General features: G+C 40.2%; 1 protein-coding gene across 5 annotated transcripts in view; it reads right to left on the bottom strand.

Annotated features, from left to right (window-relative positions):
* Positions 1–16,149, bottom strand: part of JPH1 (junctophilin 1) — an 80,272-nt gene that overhangs the window by 51,575 nt on the left and 12,548 nt on the right. The gene's annotated exons all lie outside the window — the stretch shown is intronic.

Genomic DNA, 16,149 nt, shown 5'->3' with positions numbered 1-16,149 from the left:
CTGACAAAGGGCTAATATCCAGAATCTACAAAGAACACATTTACATGAAAAAAATCAAACAACCCCATCAAAAAGTGGGCAAAGGATATGAACAGACACTTCTCAAAAGAAGACATTTATGCAGCCAACAGACACATGAAAAAAGCTCATCATCACTGGCCATCAGAGAAATGCAAATCAAAACCACAATGAGATACCATCTCACACCAGTTAGAATGGCAATCATTAAAAAGTCAGGAAACAACAAGTGCTGGAGAGGATGTGGAGAAATAGGAACACTTTTACACTGTTGGTGGGACTGTAAACTAGTTCAACCATTGTGGAAGACAGTGTGGTGATTCCTTAAGGATCTAGAACTAGAAATACCATTTGACCCAGTCATCCCATTACTGGGTATATACCCGAAGGATTATAAATCATGCTGCTATTAAGACACATGCACACATATGTTTACTGTGGCATTATTCACAATAGCAAAGACTTGGAACCAACCCAAATGTCCGTCAATGATAGACTGGATTAAGAAAATGTGGCACATATACACCATGGGATACTATGCAGCCATAAAAAAGGATGAGTTTATGTCCTTTGTAGGGACATGGATGATGCTGGAAACCATCATTCTCAGCCAACTATTGCCAGGACAGAAAACCAAACACCACATGTTCTCACTCATAGGTGGGACTTGAACAATGAGAACACTTGGACACAGGGTGGGGAACATCACACACTGGGGCCTGTCATTGGGTGGGGGGACAGGGGAGGGATAGCATTAGGAGATATACCTAATGTAAATGACAAGTTAATGGGTACAGCATACTAACATGGCCCATGTATACACATGTAACAAACCTGCATGTTGTGCACATGTACCCTAGAACTTAAGGTATAATAATAATAATAATAATAATAATAATAATAAATTAAACAGGAAAAAAAAAGGTTCTGAAAAACACAACTACACAACTGATTTCCTCATGGCACTTACTCTCCACCTTGTATCACAGTGATGTGGAATGTTCCACTACTAACTAGTATGCCACTTGAGAGCTGGCACTATTCCATGCTCACTTGGAACCCCCTGAATACCCAGCAGTGTCTACTCGAGGAAGCAACATCAAACGGCCAATAAGCAAGGGGCTTGGTCTAGGTCTTCCATGAACTGCCACTAATACACATGGCGGAGGGGTCTGAGCTCCCTGTGTTTTACCTAATTCTTCTGATGTCATTTTGCAGATTGCAATTTACCTAACTGCATATGGGGGAAAAGAATGGCTTCAGTTATTTCCTTAAAGCCTAAACAGACACACTTACAAATGGGTAAAATGAAGATGTTTTAATAATCTTAACACAGACATTTCACATTGCTGTTAAAAAACAAAACAAAACAAAAACAAAACAAACAAACAAAAAACCCCAGAGAAGTAGTGTAAGGAGAATTTCCTACTGAACTTTAATGTTACTTTCTCATACTTTAAATTCTATTTTTTCTGAATAGGTTGATCAAAGCCATATGAGGCAGCAACGTAGCAATGTAGATGTGTAGGTGGGCAATTGTGTTGAAAAGGGAAGTCCAATCAAGTCCTGTTTAGCAAGGCAAAAAGCAAGACAAAGACACAGGTGTTCAGCTCATAGCTGTTTAAACTTCATAGCAGATGGCAGGCAGAGGTGAAATCGGGCTGGTCCGAGTTTTAAAGAGGAACCCTTCATCAAAGAAATCTGTCTTTATAGCCACAGTGTGCACACACCCTGGAGCAGCCTTTGGGAATGTCAAACAGAGGTGTGGTCATATAAACCACAGGCTGGGGGTTTTCTTCATATTTGTATGCAAAGTATTAGGAGAAAATCATTTACCCTTTTCCAGAATTTGGGTAGGAACCTGTACAGTTATCTTTCTCAGAGACCTGAGTGCCAATGAACTTCTACTGCTAATCCAGTAACTGAAAAAATATATATTATGACCTGTACTTCACAAAAGCCTTGGATAATGCCTCAAAGACACTACTGTATCCTCGGATAGGCCCAGTGTGGCAGCAGGAAAACAAATTCACCAAAGATCTCTTGATGTGACCCATAAGAGTAAGGGCTCACACCTGCACAGAGTTTACTAGCATTGGGCGCTGTTCCAAACACTTAACACACACCAAGTCATCAAGCACTCATTCTAACCCTGTGAGGAGGTGCCACTAAATATCATGCCCATTTTACAGATGGAGAAACTAAGGCTTGGAGAGGTGAAACCGGTTGCTCAAGGCCACTTAAAGCAACAGAACCAAGATCTCAAGTGCACAGCTGAACAAACCACTACCCCCATCTTGCAGAAATATTTCAAAATAATTCCCTAAATTTCTCTCAGTAAAAACCAAGCTGTCATGTTAAAGATTTGATAGGCATGCTTTGGCTTTTCTGCCTTCTGTAACACTTGGTGATGGAACTCACATTCACTTCTTTGATTTCTGGCAACCATAATTGAATTAGAGTTGACTGACCACCTCTCCTTCCAGGACCAGACTGACCATAAACAGGGGAGGGCACTTTATCAGAGCTGAAACTATGAGACTGTGCCAGGCTTGGACCACTGCCCGTGAGATAGTTCTGGCAAAAATAGGGTAGTCTGGACCCAATTGTTGGAAGACAAAGACACCGGGGGCCAATTGACACCAACCTCGCATTCAAGAGCCAGCAGCTCCTAGGTTGGGCATGGGGTGTGTCTTCTGTAGGGCACAGACCAGGGTCCCCCTTCACTGCAGGGGCTGCCTTCATCTCAGCCCCGACTTCCAAAACACAATGCAGGCCTCACTCTGGTCTGTCCTGGGGGGCTGGTGGGGGCGGGGGGGAATCCTGTATCTGAACGTGGGAGGCAGGAGCACAAATGGCCACAAGGGGAATTACGCGAATGTGCTCCACAGCCAGGGCCTGGGGACTCCTCTGTAGCCTGATTTCTTCTCATTGAAGATAAAGTTCCCCAGGTGCTGCCTGCCCTCAGCCCCTGCTCTTTCTGCACCTCCCTCAAGCAGGTGAGTGATAAAACTGATAAATCAAACCTACCTTATTCACCTCTCCAGCTTCACTCTAAGTGAAACATTTGAACACTGTCCAGGTAGACCAGAGAGAAGCCAAGACAAAGTCGGCCACGGTGAGGAAACAAGGCCAATAGCAGGCCCAGATGTCCCTGTCCTGATTCACGTACGACCAAGACAAAGCAAGTCAAAATGAGCACTAGGCACAAATTCTACACCAATCTCTCTTCTCACAAGAATTCTTCCTCTTCCTCAGAACAAATTTCTTTTTTGGTGATGCTCCCACACATTGTCTGAACCTCCACATAGCTATTGTTCAATTTCAAGCTGCACTGCTAGTTGTTTACATATTCATCTGTTTCTTGGTTATAAATTTCCTGGAGAATACAGTCCATATCTTTTTCATTTTGGTTTCTCCCAAGGCACCTACTATACATGCTTTACATAGAGCAGGTATGTGGAAAATGCTGGTTCAAATGATCACAACATTTACTCTAACATGAAATATTTAGTGTCCACTTTCTACCTCAAATTTATTGACTCTTTAAATTTTCACAATGGTCCTCTGAGTAGCTATTGCTGTTCTTTTCCCATTTTGCTGATGAGGGAGCCTGAGACGTGGAAAGGTTAAGCCATCTGCCCAACTCACAGCATTGGCAGGGCCAAGGTCTAAACGAATGTCTAGTGGCACAGAGTGTGTGCTTAACCACTAACCACATGTGCTGCTTCTCTGTGCCCTGGACCTACACAAGTTTGAATGACAATAGCACTTTAGCAGGGAAGAAACAAATGAGAGCTCCTAATTCTCCATGTTTTTGCCAATGCAGGTCCCTCTGCTTGGAAAGCTTTTCTTCCCCTATTTCTAGAAACTCCTACTGGTTTCCTCTGGGCCCTGCTGAGGACTCAAGTGTCTAGAAAGTCTCTTGGTTCCTCCAAGTGATTAGGGACCCTCTGCTGGGCTCATGTATACATCGATGATATAGTCACCCATGTGACTATATGTATGAGTGTGTGTATATAGTTCTATATGTGTGTATATATAATTCTTTGCTACATCACAGCTCTCATCACATCATACATTATATGCTGGCTTTTTCAATTTCTTGGCCCAGAACACTCTGAGGACAAAGACTGTCTTTTCACAATACTTGGCATGAAAATATTTAACAATTGTTGGCTGTAACAGTTTATTTAGCACCTATTAAGTGCTACTCACTGTGTCAAGGGCGCTCACATATACTTGATTTCATTTAATTCTCCTAAACTCCTGTGAGCTGAGTACCAAATCATCCCATTTTCTGGGTAAGAAATCTAAGGCTTAACAGATCTCATAGACGACACTTGAATGAAATTTTCCCCCCTTAGCTCAGTTTAATAAGGTCCCAGAGTCTTTCTGGCATTCTTGGCCCTAAACATAGGGCAGGACTAGTATCCTGAGGAAAAGCAGGATATTCTCTTGCAGTTAGACTGCAGATGGGCCTTTTGGGTTCTTGATTTGAAACCTGTTCAAGGAGTGGGTATAGTCCCCAGGTCATGAGTCAACAAAACCTCCAAAACTGCAACTCATTGGTTTTATCTCAAACCACTCAGGCGTTGCGTGTGTTTTACCCAAGTCCTGTGAAATCATTGTCACTAACCACAAACGACTTTCAGTAACGAATAATCACCATCTCCACTAAATGGAAAAACTGGTATGCAGCAATCTCAGTAAGGACACACATGCACATGCACACGCGCGCGCGCACACACACACACACACACGCAGTATTGGGCTAATATATGAACTGTCAGAAACCTGATTAAATCTTAGCCTAATACTGCCTATTCCAAATCTCCAAGGAAGAATATTAACTCAAAGGAGATAAATCAAAACCAAGTATTTGGAGTGCCTACAATGTCTTGGCATCCGTGCTGGGTCCCGTGCAAGGTATAGAAAACAGAGTTATTTTTATTAGCTATATAGTATATACTAATAAGCATAAAGTAAGTCACTGACATCTAAAAATGACCTATTCATAATTATCACTTTCTTTCCCAGAGTGGTATAAGCAAACATTTTATTCTGGGTACAAAACCAAAGTTAGTTCTCACTAAAAATGATCCTAACTTGCTTTAGACTTATGTTTAATTATTGGAAAAAATATTTTATAGTAACTCTATCTGGCTTTAAAGTTCATAGTTCAGTATTTATTCAGCCTTCTAAAAGTTATTTAGAATTTAAGTGAGCAGAATTTCATACTAATCATAGAGATGCAATGAATGGGGAAAGGAAGAACAGAAAACTCAAAGGAAAAAAATTCTTCAAAATGTCATGAGAAAATCCAGTTATGCAAAGCCTATTTCAAGTTCTTAAAGGTCTTTATAGCTGCTTGATGGAGGGCCTGCAAATATATCAACTTGCCTAAAAATTTCATTTTTTCCTACCAAGAAATCCCTTCTCTTCCCCCTTTTACAACTTAAGATATAATTGACAAATAAAAATTGTATATATATTTATAGTATATAATGTGATGCTTTGATATATGGATACACTGCAGAATTATTAAATCAAGCTAATTAATATATCCAAGAAATCCCTTCTTAACCTCCATGGCTTGAAAACTTAAAACTTTTACATCTCTGGCTAACTCAAGGTCCACATATAGACAGAAAGCATAAGGCATGATCCAATGCAAGCTATGATTTTGCAGGAGAAATTGATACCTGAAGAGTTCAGGACATAAACAATTTTATATTTTGACTCATTTGTTCATCATTTAGTAAAAATATTTTTTTCTTTACATATTTTCATGTTTGATGAACAGTAAAAAAAAAAAAAACTGCTGGTGGACTAGAGCAGAATATTCACATAACTAGTATTTTCTTAACAGAAAAATCAGACTGCTCAACAGAGACTCCTGTACTTCATCAAACGCACCCAACACCTGGCTGTTCCTCTGCAGGAGCAGGATGGATCAGATTCGGATGGGCAAGGAGTCCTCTCAAGCAGACACTTGCCATCACCAAAGATTTGCAGCTGGACTGTGCTCCAGACCAGCTTTGGAGACTACATAGATTCTCTATTACAAACCAGAGAGGGACGTCAAACAGAGTCAACATGTGAGAAGTTCCAGCAGGGACCAAGGAACGTAAAGACACAGATGGTACCACAGAACGTAACACAAAACAGACCCTCAGCTCCCCTTGCTCTTGTTCTCAAGCTGCATCCAAGTGTGCTTCGCAAGACTCTTAGCTCACTCACTGTTCTTTGCCCTACCGACTCCATGCAGTTAAAATGCCTAGTAATGTCCTCCCAGAGGTACAGCCCCAGACCACAGCGTTTGGGGCCTGAAATTAGCCATTGCAAAGTTTTCTACACTGCTTAACTGGTAAGACAAGTATCTTCATGTCAGCCATGTGCTCATTCTTTTGCTCCATTTTGCACACAACTAATCAAAACTGGAAAATGCCTTTTCTAAGGCAAAGAAAGTCAGAGATGTGAATTTCACTCTTTTATATAAATGTAGTCAAAGAGTCAGCATGAAGAGTTAAAGCTTTGATAGTGTGTGGCTATCTAGATAATGTGATGACTACTCTTATTACACCTTAAATAAAAAGGATTTGCTAATTTGATTTTAGATGATGAAATTATATAGAGAAATTACATTTATAACAACAATTGAACCTTGTCTAGCATTTTGTCTTAATAGTAGCACAAAAATAATTCTCTGCTTCTTTCCACACACAGGTCACCATCTCTGCCTCCTCTTTAGAGATTTCTCTATTCCAGCCCCCTCTACTCACTTTTCTAATAATTGCTGTTATAAATGACAGTGCCAATCTCCGATTTTGATTTATTCATATCCTCGGGAAGCTGCTAAGTGCTCAAAGCTTCAAAAAGTACTGTTCTTACACGAAACTCACGTTATCTTTTTTATCTTCCACCTTGAATATCCACACATCAGATTCACTATTTTTCTCCCCATAATGTCTCCATCAGCCTTTATGGTGCCAGTTATGTTCTTAGCTAATTGTACTCACATCATTAAGAGTGTTAACTCTCTTGTACATAGCTGGTTGTTGTATACAAGATGGGTTTTCCTTTAAAAATTTCAAGGGTGCAGTTCTTTATTGCCTATATGCATTTATTTATGTTCTTTATGATCTCATCCCCTACTTCTGCTGCTTACAATCTACCTTGAGCACTGTAGCTAAAATCACTCTCCTCAGATACTGTTTTGCTCCTGTTAATAACTTCCTCAGCACTCTGAAACGGTTTCCACTTGTGTGTTGCATAATACCCTAGTTAGTGCTTTTCAGATCCTTTAATAGTCAGGCACCCCTTATCTAATTGTCCTCTTCTCTTGCCATGACTCAGCTGTACTCGACAGCACTGCAACGCGAAATCCAGGTGGGTTTGTTGTAAGACTTTTCAAAAGAGGATGAAGCTACAAGGTACAAATTTGACAGGGCTGTGTCCAATATCTCCACCACTTTCCTACAACAGCATTCTTTTTCAGAAATATGAGTAGTCACACCACTGCTGTTCTCCCCAAATTTATTACCTTTCTGGATGTTTTTCTGGATGATGGTGGTAGAATGAGGGCATGAGAGGGCTGTGTGCATATGAAAGATCCTTGGTTTCAGGTTCTACTACTGGCAGTGGGAGTCATTATGGAACATCAACCCAGAATATGAGGAGAAGATCAAACGGGCTATGAAGCTAAAATTAAGACCTGCTACAAAAAGTCACGAAGACAACACTGCCCACAAATAATAAACACTGGTGATCTTTACTGCCTTTGAGGGGGTTTCTTTCTCCTTGGGCTGTACCTCATTAGATGGGGTCTTCTCCTACCTGGTAAAATTTCCATCCACTGTGAACAAATCTTGCCTTGGCTTCCCTTTAAAATGCTGCTGAAGGACCAAATTCTTTACAAAGTCATTCCAGACCAACTCTTCCTGGCACCAGACACTAATCATACCGAGACTTTCTTTATTCACCTCGACTCTCTAATATTTCTCCCTTTTTCTCATTATTCAGCATTTCTTTAGGGTGTTAAGTTTAGCCTAAAGCTGCCTCCTCACATATTTTACGTTCAGCCTAAAGGTTTCTCTGTACATCATGAACTACAACCTAAATGGAGTTGTATACAGACTGTAGCTTACTCTTGTGTCAATCACTGAGTTTTGGGCCAATCAAAGGGGGTCAATGGTTCGAGCTGTGTTCAAATAAGGCAAATGACGAGCTGCAGCCAATCGGCTGTTTCTGTACCTCACTTTCCTTTTTCTGTCTATAAATCTTCTTCAACTATGCAGCTGCACTGGAATCTCTGAACCCACTCTGGCTCGGGTGGCTGCCTGATGTGAGAATTGTTCTTTGCTCAATTAAACTCTGTTAAATTTGGCTAAAGTTTTTCTTTTAACCACAGCCACATATGCATATTTACACAGACATTGTTTATGGGGAGCGGGGTGCTTGTCTGAGGCTTGTTTTGTTTTTACCCTTTGTTGGTGTATGCCTTCTATTTCCCTTGAAATATCTTTAACATGTTACCACTGGGTGCTGAATACAGTGGCAGATCTGTAACTATTTACAAATATAGCAACTGTAATTTAAAGAAAACTTTTAAACCATAAAGTTTAGTAGCTGAACTTGAACACCACAAAAGTGATTCATTACTGAAAAGTTTAAAGAAAAAAAGAAAAGAAAACCCCTTCAATGTGTTCTTCTCGAACCCTCATTTTCACTTATGGAATTAAACATTAGTGACTACTTACTCTAGAATCACATTTTCATAGTTCCAACAATGGACTGAAAGTTATTCTGATCTAGCGAAGAGTTAGAATAATTTTTCAAAATGCTTTTACTGTCAAACTCACACAGTACCATGAAAAAAACGAAAACAAAAACAAAATATCACTAGGCTATAGGCCAAGTAAAAAGTCTTTGGAACTGGTTTATAAACAAGTCAATCCACTCTTTTGTAATTCCTAGAAGACTAGCCATTTTGATGTTTATATAAACTATGAAACCTTCATGGAATGTGGCAGAGCACTAATAAACAAATACGGGACTGACTGAATTGCTTCGTGTTATTTTTTAACTACCTCCCATGTACATGCATTTTTCTCTGACTAAGCTTGTGTGTGTTGGGTGGGGCGGTGGGGGTCAGGCCCACGCTTTTTTCTCCCTTCACATCTAGCACAGTATTAAGTGTGTAAGTATTGACAATACTTCTGATATAAACAAGAATAACTGGTGAGTTGTGCATGTGGAATGTTTACTTAATTTTGGTTAGAGGGTCCTAACTATATATAATCTTATTCCTAAGAGTACACAGGAGGACATTTTCCCTTTTATATCATCTTCTGATAGAGGAAAAATTTGGAGTTGGAAAAGTAAAATGTCAATGATGTCTCACTACATTTACTAACTGATTAATTTCTGTAAGAAACATAGGTATTGTTATGTAAAGTCAGGTTCAAAAACAGGCGAAAGGAGAGGAATTAACAAAAGAGTAGAAATCCAAACTCAGGTTTTCTGTGACAATCTGGTCAAGTTTCCCACTTCCTCACCCCTGTTTTATTGATAAGAAAGAGAGACCCAGAAAGATTACTTGTTTCCTATGTACTTGTTTCATATGAATGATGGGGCCTTACTGCGCCCCCATTTCCCCCACCAGCCATATACTGGGAATGAATCACTACATTTACTAATTGAATAATTTATCACCCATATACTGGGAATGAATGAACCTTTTTCATTAACCCTAATAGGGGTATTAGAGTATCAGCCACACAACATCTCAGACTTGCCTCTGTTCCTAACCCACTACCTGCAGTCCATCAAGTCCTGCTAATTGTATCCCCTGTGTTCTGCTACCCCTGCCCTCAACCAGGGTCTTTTATCACCTCCTCCACAGACCAGGCCTCCAGTCCTGTCGCCACTTAAATTCTTTCTCCATGAAGCAGGCAGACCATCCATTCAAAGGCAGATGGCTCCCTTCTCAAATGCCTTTGAAGACTCCCCAAAGCCAAGAGTAGAAAATGCACCTCCCAAACCTTGGGAATTTAGTTTCCTATCATATCCCCCCAATGCACTTACCAAATTTTAGTGTGCCCAAGAATAACCTGGGAAGTCTGTAATAAATGCAAGCTTCTGGACCTCATGCAAAGAAACATTAATTCAGTACTGCGTGGAGGACTGGAGAATTTTCAGCACCCCTTGTGATCTGCTGCAGTGGGTGGACGGATCACTCCTGGAGAAAGCGTTCTTCCACTATCTAACTGCTTGCGGGAACTCACACTGTACACTTTCATTCCACTCCACCCTTGCTCAGGATCTTCCTCCTGCATGCAACACTGGCCACTGTTTGCTCCCTAACTTCCACTCATTCTTCATGTTCACAGGCTCAGCCTCATCCCTGTAAACCCCAAATGCCCTCAGTGTTCTTCCCTCTTTTGCATTGTCGTCTTTTTTTTTTTTTTTTTTTTTTTGGAATTTACCATGTTATACTGACCTTATCTTTTTATGATTGTTTGGCTCACAAGATTTGTGGCTGTTGAATGAACAATGTCTGTTAAATGAAACAGTGGCCAAAAGAAGTCTATGACTAAATAATGCTGTTCCCAGACAGATCTTCTTTTACGAGCCTAAGGAGGGTACATGGGTTCAAAAAAAATTCCTGTACCAATTCTCAAAGCCCAGTGGAGGGGAAGGGCTTGGGGCTCTGACGCTGTCGTGTGCTTGCCATGTGAATTTTCTATGCGTCAGTTTCCTACCAACTCACAGGGTTGCCATGGGGATGAGATGAGATGACAGATATCAAATTCACAGCAGGTAACCACTCAAGACCTTTTGGGTCTGTTTATGTGTAGCCAAAAGGTATCACCCAAATTACTATCCTCAGACCACAAGGAGAGAACAATGTGCACTAGCGCATAACACACTTAGGGGAAACCTAGTAGCATCTACATTGTTTTTCTATCTGGAAACACTGCCAAAACATTCATTTACTGCAAATTGCTAACTGTAATGTTTCTGTACACAAATACTGCTAATAAGATCCTGCTACCACCCAAAATTGTATCTTATGGACTCTATGCAGAAATAATTTTTTAAACTTTTCAAAGAAACCACTAGCAATTTTCCCTTTTGCATTATAACATTTGTACACATATTTTGTATGCTCTATTGATAGCATTCCTGTTATCAGGTGTACAATTACTTACTGGAAGAGACATTTTGTTTCTTAATGCAGTCCACGCCTGCTATGGACCTTGAGTGTAATTGCTAAGGACTGACAGGGCTTAGGCAAGGAGGGGGACAAGGCAGAAGGCATTCAGGCAAGGAGCACTGCTGGTGCGAAGAGCTCCAGGACAGTGTCTATGATGAGCTTACCCAGGATGGGTCACGGGTGCCTCTCGGTAGGTCCCTCCAGCCTGCAGCCCCACAGCACCTGCCAGTTGCACAAAGGTACTGTGAACCTGGCAGGGTATTTGCTTTTAATGACAGGTTTTGTTTCTTATTCATCTCTGTATTCCCAGGGCCTAGTGCCATATTTGGACAGAGCTGGCACTAAATAAATGTTTGCCAAATGATGTTTCTTTAGTATAATAATTTGTGAGAGTGATATTTTGTTCCAGTAGGTTGCCAAGAAAAGACAAAAAAAAAAAAACAGTCCAACAGAGCTTGCTCACTGGGTAGGTCCCTTGAGCACAAACCTTAGAAAGCATAACTTCACAAAGTCAAGAATAGAAATTCAGATACCTGAATTGCATTGTCATAAGGCAACAAATTCCTAGTCACTTAATGTGAGAACTGCTTTACTTGTACTTCTTAAAAAGAGCTGTGTCTAGTATTACATACACAGATTTCCTCTTTCTCTGCATGTCCCATAAGAGTCTTTCCCAGGGTTTGGCTCCAAGCTCTGCAAGCACAGCTCAAATCTCTGAGTTCCAGATACATCTTCCCCTATTATCTTTTGGGCTAGCATCTTGAAATTCAAGAAGCCAAAAATCCAAACTTATCTTCCTCCCTAAATCTGTCCCTTCCTGTCCGGTATCCTTCTGAGTAAACAGTACCACCATCCATTAGTTGGCTAAGCCAGGAACTTGGAGCCACTCTGATGACTCCTTTTCCAGGCTTACCATGCTTAACTCAACCAGCCAGAGGTCCTAGTGAATCTGCTTGGGAGGCTCTCATTCAATCATTTGCTTCTTTCCATCCCACTGCCATGGCTTAGCCCAACACATAGGCTATCACTTAGATTACTAGTTAGCAGATAACTATTTTTTTATTTTTAGAGACAGGGTCTTGCTCTGTCACCCAGGCTGGAATGCAGTGGCATGATCACAGCTTACTGCCGCCTCAAACTCCTGGGCTCAAGTGATCCTCCTGCCTCAGCCTCCCAAAGTGCTGGGATTAAAGGTGTGAGCCACCGTGCCCAGCCTGTGACTATTTGTCTCCAGTTTCACTGCCCCTTACTGTCCCCATTCCCTATACCACCTGCAGCTAGAGTGATCTTTCTAAAGATGATGATGTAATTCTGCCTAACACCTATCAATAGCCTTCCCCTACCCTTGGGATAATGTCCAAACTCCCCCTTATAGGTTAAAGAGACCCTGCTCATCTCTCAACACCCTACACCTAGCACTCTTTTCCAACCATATTGCACATTTTACCAGACCCCAAATACACATGGTCCACTGTCCTTTGCACCCACCTCTATTTTCTGGAAAATACCGACACATCCTTTGGTTCTCACTCTGGATGCAGCCTGCAGACACTTGCCTCCAGCCGCAGGCTATGATCAACCCCTTCCTACGCATTACCTAAGCAAGGTGCTGATAATCCAATGGATAATAACTACTTTTTCATCTGTCTTAACCAGACTCCATGCCGAAAAGGATTAGGTCTTAATCATAATTTTACATTTCCATTGTATGTAATGGATTAATGTAACTAAGAATGATTAAGGTTGGTATTTCCCTTAAGAACTGAACCTTATAAATGGGCCGGGCTACTATCACCCCTTCCAGGGTGTTTGAGTCTTTACAAAGTAATCTATCAGTCCACAGTTCAACTGATTTTCAAATCATTTGGGCTGAGCAGGAAGTGGGCTGGGGAACAAGTGTCTGGGGCTGGTGGAGGAAACAAGGTGGCAGTAAGGTCCCATCATCTGAGGCTCTTCCATTCTTATCCTTGAACCCTAAATTGCTGGCTTCTATGGGTTATCTTAACACGTCAAAACATGTTCCCCACGTGTATCTCAAATGCTTCCCTAATGGATGGAAGGTTTGAAATCTTGAAATAATAATTCAAAAAAGTTCCCACACTAATTTAAAAAATGGCATTGATAGGGATTTCTAGATCAAGCAACCGAGATCAAAATTCTATTGATTCAATACAGTAAAAGTCACCAAAATTTTTACCATATTTGAGTTTAAAAATTAACAAAACATAATAAAATTGTTAATCTTTGACAATCTATTGTATTAAAAGTGCTAGAAAGTGAATTAATGTATTTTACTTGGCTTAAATAACTTTCTTTTGGCCCACATGGAAGTCCTAAGAAGATTGACTTCAAAGAGTTGTACTATTTGGGAGCCAATCTTGATTCCTTACATATTAATTAAATTTTTGTGAAAGCAGCTTATTTTTAATTTAGCACATTATACAAACAAATGTGAAACAGCAACTAAAACAGAAAGGTGAAATTATTAAAAGCTGATTTGACTTTATTCTCAAGAGGCTGTTGTACTAAAGCTGAATGACTTACATAAATACCTTTGGCATTTGTTGGATCCTGTTCCTAAACACAATGTTCATATTTCATCTATAATAAGAAAAGCATCTCAAAGATTTGCAAGGCACTAGTCTTGCAAGCGTCCAGTTTGGTGTCTTGAGTAAAGTGAGATTGGCAGAGTCAGCTTAATCCATAATGGAAAGTTGTGAGCAGGGTGCTTCGGCTGCCTGGCAGCTGCTGCTTGGAGAAGTCTACCAGCTATGGCAGCATGCAGGCAGAACTCGGCCACTTGCTTAAAAACAGAGTTTCTCCAGGTCAAAGCTGAAACTCACACAAAGCATACAGGATAAAATAGGAATGCAATCCCATTTTGGGGGGCTTTCCAGAAAACATAGGAGTAGGGTGGTTTTCATTACAAATGATGCTATACTAAAAAGAAATTGCTGCTTTAATTCTTCATGTTTGTACTATTGAGAAAGGGTCATGTTTCAGGGCTAAATGAGCTGGAATCTGTTGAAGTTTGTACTATTTAAGCAAGCTCAGGCTTCTACAGTTAAAACAGGGTCAACATGTGTCCCCAAAACCTGGCTTATTGTCATCCTGAAATTTTAGTTTTCCCTTCCAGACTTCAGTGCCAGCTTTTACTAAGTCTCTGCAGAACCGTTTTCTTTCTCACTTCATCTTTACCTCCATTCCAGTTTGGCTTCTTGGTCTTCTATCAACTTTCACTTGCGAAAATGGTACTTCTAGGATTGCAACATTTTCCTAAATAACAACTGCTATGTGTGGTTTATAGTTTACAAAGACCCATGATACCCACTCTTCCATTCAATTCTCAAAACAACCCTGCCATGAAGGGTAAGGTAATAATTGCTCCCTGTTTACCATAACTTTTCTGAACCTCAGAGTCTGGGTGTTTCAACCAAGCTTCTGGAATTTGCTCCTAGAAGCACCGGTTACGACAGTTGCAAAGAGTGACAGGCAGTCAAGGTGCAGATATGGAAGAACATAGGTAGTAGAACTAAAGAAAATAACCAATGCTTTCCTTAGCAATAAGTGCCACATTTTTAGGTCCCTTTAGCACAAACCTTAGAAAGCATAACTTCACAAAGTCAAGAATAGAAATTCAGATACCTGAATTGCATTGTCATAAGGCAACAAATTCCTAGTCACTTAATGTGAGAACTGCTTTACTTGTACTTCTTAAAAAGAGCTGTGTCTAGTATTACATACACAGATTTCCTCTTTCTCTGCATGTCCCATAAGAGTCTTTCCCAGGTTTGGCTCCAAGCTCTGCAAGCACAGCTCAAATCTCTGAGTTCCAGATACATCTTCCCCCATTATCTTTTGGGCTAGCATCTTGAAATTCAAGAAGGCAAATATCCAAACTTATCTTCCTCCGTAAATCTGTCCGTTCCTGTCCGGTATCCTTCTGAGTAAACAGTACCACCATCCATTTTAGGTGATTTTTTTCTAAAATTTCTTTAACTATTTAATAATCTATTCATTAAAATGACTCAGAAGGCATCAGAAGGATTTCCCCTTTCTGTAAAAATCACTTGTGATAATTACTGAAAATTAACCAGAGCACCAGAAGAAAAAAAAAAATCCATAGAAAAGGTGATCTAAACTTTCTGTTTAAAAATATAATACAACCACTATCATTACAGTACAGACATAAAGATAGCTTATAAACAGCTTTGACTTGTAAAAGATCCCTTTGTTGAGGATAATTTAAGAATTTCAAAGACCTGGCCCTTTATAATAACTTAGCAGAGAATGGGCCTTTTTTTTTTTGATATTGGTAATAGTCAGTTTAATTTGGATCCATAATGTGCACTGACTCATAGTTGACTTTGGGTTTTAATTACTTATGAGTGAAATGTGAATCAAGTCAAGTGATCTTGTGAATAACTGTTCTATCCCAGCCAACTTTATGTGTTAAATTAAATGATTTTCTTTAGGCCTAAGAAAAATGACCCCCAAACAAGAAAAATCCCCCCCCCAACCAAAAAAAAAGCTCCTGCATTCTGGCATATTACATGTTTTGGTGTTGTCAAATATGGAAGCTAAGCCAACTTAGCTTCCTGGAGTTTCCACATCTGGAAGGGAATCTCTCATATGTATCACTGACCAGCTCAATACTTATAAAGAATGGAGGTAACAGTTTGGCTCAATCTGATGCTCTTGTTCCCTGGTTATGTCCTGTAACAATGTTGACCTAATTAAGGAAAAGGGTACCTGTAGCACACACTTGGCATTTTCTGCACTCCTTGACTATTGTCAGACTATAGCATGAATTATGAGAGCTAAGTTTCCATCCTTAAAATGTGGTTTTGCCCAGCAAAACAAAATTAAGAGCACTGGCAGTGGTCATACCCTAAGTCGTGAGAATTTAA

This window comes from Macaca thibetana, chromosome 8 (genome assembly GCF_024542745.1).
Source record: "Macaca thibetana thibetana isolate TM-01 chromosome 8, ASM2454274v1, whole genome shotgun sequence".
NCBI classification, from domain to species: Eukaryota; Metazoa; Chordata; class Mammalia; order Primates; family Cercopithecidae; genus Macaca; species Macaca thibetana.
Note: the sequence above shows the minus strand (reverse complement) of the source record. Positions and strands in the feature narration are given on the sequence as shown.